Here is a 6,000-nt window from a genome sequence, read left to right as displayed (position 1 = left end):
ATGGGTCAATGAAAATTTTATTATATATATTTTGGGGGACGGTTTAGAGAAGGTTAGGAAATCCTGCTCTAGGTGTACCTAAAATGATTTGGGTTGCCACTATTGAGAAAGTTTAGAGTATTTTTTGGTATTTCTTTGAAAGTTAAAGCATATGCTGTATGCCGAGCATATGCTTCAGACATGTCTGAAAATTTGTGCTTAGCTTTAAAAAACCATTATACTGTTTAGTGGCAAGTGCGCTCATTAAAATTTTTTGATGTAGTTTAGGTTAGTGCAAACTTGAGAGGACTGACAGAACCTTTTTTTAATGACTATTTTATAAGAGACGGTAAGTAGTGCATATTACAAAGTCTTATTACAGACCACTGCAAAAATAATGCCAAAATTGTGGGGGAAGAGAGGTTATCAACTCCCCCAATGGTACTATAAAAATGCTCCTGGTACGGGCGTGATAAAAGATTATTTTACATATTGAAAAAATCAATTAGCCTGTAGGTCGATGCCTAATGTAAATTGTTAGTGTATTCTACAAAGTTATATAAGTGTTTTCTACTTATTTAAATGTAACAGCCCAAACAAAATTGTAAATATTTGATTCGTACTCGTGCGTGTTTTGTGTAATTTAGGGTACTTTTAGCGGCTGTTTTAAACACGTATCTTTTAAACGTATTACAAGGTTCGTTGACAACACAGGTCAACAAAAAATTTTTTTTTTCTGGTTTCGAGCAAACAGTTTGTTTTTTGGATTGCATTTCACATTTTGATTTCAAATATGCAACTCATTTTTTGCCATCGCGTCAAGTTGTAAAGATATTTGGGTTCAAATCTTTAGTATTTGGGGTAAAGTCCCTAATATTGTCGAAAAAAAAGTTGTTCAAAAGTATGTCAACCTGGGTCTCAAAAGAAGCGTATTTTCATAGAGATTTTAAAGATGTTATTCGTTTGTGATAAAAGTAAGTATTTTTTGTATTATTGCTGAAAAACATTTTGTTAAAATTTTTTTAAGAGTCTTTAGCATTTTTTCAAATAATTTTTTTGCCAAAAAATTTTAAGGAAAAATTTTTATGTTTTCTAAAATCTCTATGAAAATACGCTTTTTTTGAGACCCAGGTTGACATACTTTTGAACAACTTTTTTTTTGACAATATTAGGGACTTTACCCCAAATATTAAACATCTGAACCCAAATATCTTTACAACTTGACGTGATGGTAAAAAATGAGTTGCATATTTGAAATCAAAATGTGAAATGCAATTCAAAAAACAAATTCTTTGCTCGGAACAAAAAAAAAATTTTTTTTGTTTAGCTGTGCAATTTTTCTTATAAAACTCCCTGACTTTTTTTAAAAATCAGTCAATTTTCCCTGACTATTTTTAACACGAAATAACATTTAAAAAAGCCATCGGCTATATTGGATATGTTATAAATGGACATTTTAGGATTGTCAAAACAAATAATTACAATAAAAGCCTTATCAATTTGTATGAGTTAACTGTATGGTATCAGCAAGAGAAAAAAACACACATATATAAAATAAGTCACTTTCTCTATCAAAATTCCCTGACTATTTAATTAAAAATTAATAATTCCCTGACTATTCCAGGTTTTCCTTCACTTTTGCCAAAATGAACCAATTTTCCATGTTTTCCAATTCGCTACGAACCCTGTATGAAAACGTACTGGAGGACTTTTTATGTATGGAAAGATGTTTTAAATACATATTTTTTAAACGTATTAATGCGTATTATAGGACTTTTTATGTATTATATACATAACTTTTCTAGAAAAACTTCGTATATAGTACATCGGATTTGTTTTTTTTTTGCCTTAAATTTATTTTACTTAAGTATTCATAGGGTTTGTATTACATAAGTAGACTTGGATTCGACGTAAGCTTTGCTTTTAGATTTATATGCCATATGCAATAATAAAATTTTTCATTTTTAGATTTTATTTCAAAATTATTTCAATAACTGGTTATTTATCCAAATTCTTCATTCATCCATATTATCCATTTGTTGTATTAATTAATGTTTTTAGCTTAGCAAATAAATGTACTTAAAAAAACAATTTAAAAAAACAAAAGGGATCTACTAATAGTAACCCCAAGATGAACCTGTATGTAGGGGAGAGTGGGGAGAAATGGACAATGGGGAGAAATGGACACCCCCTGCTATTTTAAAACTAGTAGACTATATTGTTTTGGACCAGAATAAAAAAACTTTAGTAACATGAGATGTTTTTAAAAAACCATTTCTTTTTTCTTAATTCTTATGCACGTTTTTTATTTGCATACGGAAATCTTTCATTCGCAAAACAAGTATTTTCTTAACCAATTTGCACGTCTATATTTCATTGGATCTAAATCAGAATTCAAGATAAGTTTGTATTATTGTAAAACTAACATTTCTTTATAATAATTTATAACTTTTGCCTTACAAATTCAATAAATAAAAATTTATAGTGTTTTAACCAATTCAGGTACCAGTGGGGAGAAATGGTCCACAAGAGGTCTGTTTCTCCCCATTCATTTGATTCATGATTGGCAGTAGATTTCTATAGGGATGATATGCTTATACTTAGCATTTTGAATCTATATAGATGTATGTCTTATCTTTACTGTAATAAATCTGTTAATTATTAGTGCTGGTTCTATTTTAAGTAGATCTAGCTCTAGATCTAATCTAGATTCTTAAAAGTCAAAAGAGTTAATGACAAATTTTTTTTTTTCTTTTCTCAGGTAGAAATGCCTCGAGTTTATATAAGAAAAACTGACAAAGGCAAAGTGCCAGAGTCAGTTATGATAGATGCTGTAACTACTGTTGAGAAGGGCATAACAGTTCGACAAGCGGCAGAAGAATTTAACGTTGCCGGATCGACGCTGATTAACAACATTATAAGGGCAAAAAGTAAACAAACTAGCCTGTGTCCCAACTATCAGCACAGCCTGATATTTACTGCAGAGCAAGAAAATTGTTTAGCAACATACAGGTGCTCAAATATGTTTTATGGTCTAACAACAAAAAATGTTTGTGCTCTTGCCCTTGAAATGGCTACAGTGAATAACATAAAATGCCCTGCGTCATGGATCACCAATTCAATGGCCGGAAGAGAGTGGCTTTTTGGATTTATGAGACGCCATCCAGAACTTTCACTCAGACAGTCAGAAGCCACATCACTGGCACGGGCTACAGCGTTCAATAAATTCAATGTCAACACATTTTTCAAAGTCGGTCCATTTCTCCCCACAGGTGGTCCATTTCTCCCCATATTGGGGTGGTGTTTTTATTTTTAAATTTTTTCTTATGTATGATAATTTTTATTTTTTTTATAGACTATATTTTGAAATAAATGGTTACTCTATTGAGAAATATAACAAACATCCCTGAGTTGTTGTTATTTATGCTTTTATGTAACTTTTAGTAAAAAAGTAAAAATGGTGGACCATTTCTCCCCACTCTCCCCTATTACATTCGAATCATTTTGAAAACATTTTAAATCTAAAAATATATTAGCATAAGTTTTATATATTAGAAGCATAAGTTTTATATATTAAAAATATATTAGCATAAGTTAACAAAAATTTTTTTGTTAACTTATGATGATATTATTTAGATTTTAAATCTAAATAATATCATCATAAGTTAACAAAAAAATCTCATTATTAACATCACAAGTACAATATATTTAAACAAAAAAGCTTTAAACTGATCTGCAATGCTACCAGTTAACAAAGTATTTTTACCTTATGTTAAATTTCTTTTCTTTAACTATTGGCTAATGATCAATATAGTAAATTTCAAATCATTAAAATTTACCAAATTGAAACCATATTTCAACAGGTAGTTCAATGAAATTTAAACAGGTAGAACTAAAGAAAAAGAAACTTAATTAAAAGTAAAAAACATAATCATATTTTAAACATATTTGAAACCTAAATAAATAAAAAATCATAATGTATAAAAAATAATATAATGGCAGTCTTAAAAGACGGCCATTATGAATATTTTGAAACTAGATTTGGAAACTTTGTTTTATTTAATTCTGAATAAAAATTAACATGTCTTGTTCTTGCAAAACGTGAAACACGTAGTTGTCAATGAAAGAAGTAGTTGTATATGATGTAGTGACAAGTAGTGACGTAGACCTAAGACAGCAGCCTTGTTAAAATAAAAGATTACCATGGGTTGGTAACCAGGACTAGGAAAAACCATTTACCACCAGAAAAAGCTATGCATTATTGTTACTATTTTGAAAAGTGCAAACTTTTATCTCAATTTCTAAGTAACATATAAAAACTACACAACCAATTTTAAATTTTAAATAATTAGGTATACCTGAAGGAGTTGAACGTTTCAAAAACTGAACAAGAAAGTTATTATTTTTTATTATGTTCGCCAGTGTTAACTTGATCATCACTTAGATAAACTTTGACACTTCCCAGCAAATTTTCCAACATCAAAATAAGGAAATAAAAAAAGAAGCATAAAAAATAGGTGTTTATATTTGTAAGCAAAATAAAATAAAACTAATACAAAGCATGTAATCCTTACAATCAACAAATATAATCCTAACAATCGACAAATTAAAAAAAAATTTACTAATTGAAGAAAATGAATTAAACAAATTAACATATATAACTTTACTTTATTTATTTATATATACTTTATATATTTAATATATTTTATATGTACTTTACTTATTTATATAACTTATTAGAAGTATAAAAATATTTCAATTTTAATAAATTTAAATAAAGTGATATAATAGATAAATTTACTAACTACCCACTCTTCTTTCTTTTGGCACTCTCACTAAAAAACGAAAACTTTTAACTCTCACTTGTTGGCATTCTCACTAAAAAACGAAAACTTTTAACTCTCACTTGTTGGCACTCTCACTAAAAAACTTTTGAAAAACTCATTGTTTCCATCTTGAGCTCATTCTCTTGGTTAGTAATCACCATAAATCTTTTTACTGGACTTGGTCTTACATGACTAATTGAAAAAAATAAACCAGTTATACTAATATGAGTTTTTGTGCCATAAGTTTTTTTTATGATTTATCTGGACAAATCACTTTGGTTCCATTGGAATATTTTAGTAAGAATTTTTTTAATAAGAATTATTTTAATTATTTTAATAAGAACTATTTTATCTCAATCTATCTGGTATATTAGTTCAAACCTTTATATATTTTAATATATATATATATATATATATATATATATATATATATATATATATATATATATATATATATATATATATATATATATATATATATATATATATATATATATATATGTATATATATATGTATATATATATGTATATGTATATGTATATGTATATGTATATATATATATATATATATATATATATATATATATATATATATATATATATATATATATATATGTTGTTATATAGCAAAACATGGTAATGTTAGACCAAAATAAAGTTATTTACAACCGCAACACCATAAAAGATTATTGCATATCACTGTTTTTAATGCTTCAACACATTTTATATGAAACCATTCCTTGCATAACCCACATTGTATTATTGGTTTTTCATTGCTTGGCATTCTGCAATTGCAATATATATCTAAAAACTCAACCTTTGAAATTTGTTGTGAAACTCTCCGCAGCTTAGATGGAAACTGTGTTAACTCTAATTTTTCAAATGACTTTAACAAATATTTTCTCATATCTTCCTGGTTGTACTTTACAATGGATGGATCTCTTCTAAAGCAAAGTTCACAAGCATTTGAAAGTGCAAAAAGTCCACAGTCATCTGAACTTAACTGACACTGAACATTTACATATTCAATTTTAATTTTGTTGTTGGTAGAGCACAAAAGATCAGCAACTGTGTTCTTCAGCAATAATGTCAACTTATTATGCAAACTGTCATAAACCCTGACAGTCCCCTGGCATGCCACGCCGAACTATTTGCAAGGGCATTGTTTTGTAGCACACCTATTTTTGCATGAAAA

General features: G+C 27.9%; 1 protein-coding gene and 1 long non-coding RNA gene across 2 annotated transcripts in view; both read right to left on the bottom strand.

Moving 5' to 3' along the window:
- Positions 1-6,000, bottom strand: part of LOC101234502 (kinesin-like protein KIF2A) — a 99,235-nt gene that overhangs the window by 81,026 nt on the left and 12,209 nt on the right. The window lies entirely within an intron of this gene.
- On the bottom strand, positions 1,756-5,162 carry LOC136082150 (uncharacterized). Its single transcript, XR_010639436.1, has 3 exons — positions 4,338-5,162; positions 3,746-3,871; positions 1,756-2,361 (listed from the first exon to the last, which is right to left on the bottom strand). It is a non-coding gene; the product is annotated as an uncharacterized LOC136082150 (long non-coding RNA).

The sequence above is a fragment of the Hydra vulgaris genome, chromosome 07 (genome assembly GCF_038396675.1).
Source record: "Hydra vulgaris chromosome 07, alternate assembly HydraT2T_AEP".
NCBI lineage: Eukaryota > Metazoa > Cnidaria > Hydrozoa > Anthoathecata > Hydridae > Hydra > Hydra vulgaris.
This window is presented reverse-complemented; position numbering and strand designations above follow the sequence as displayed.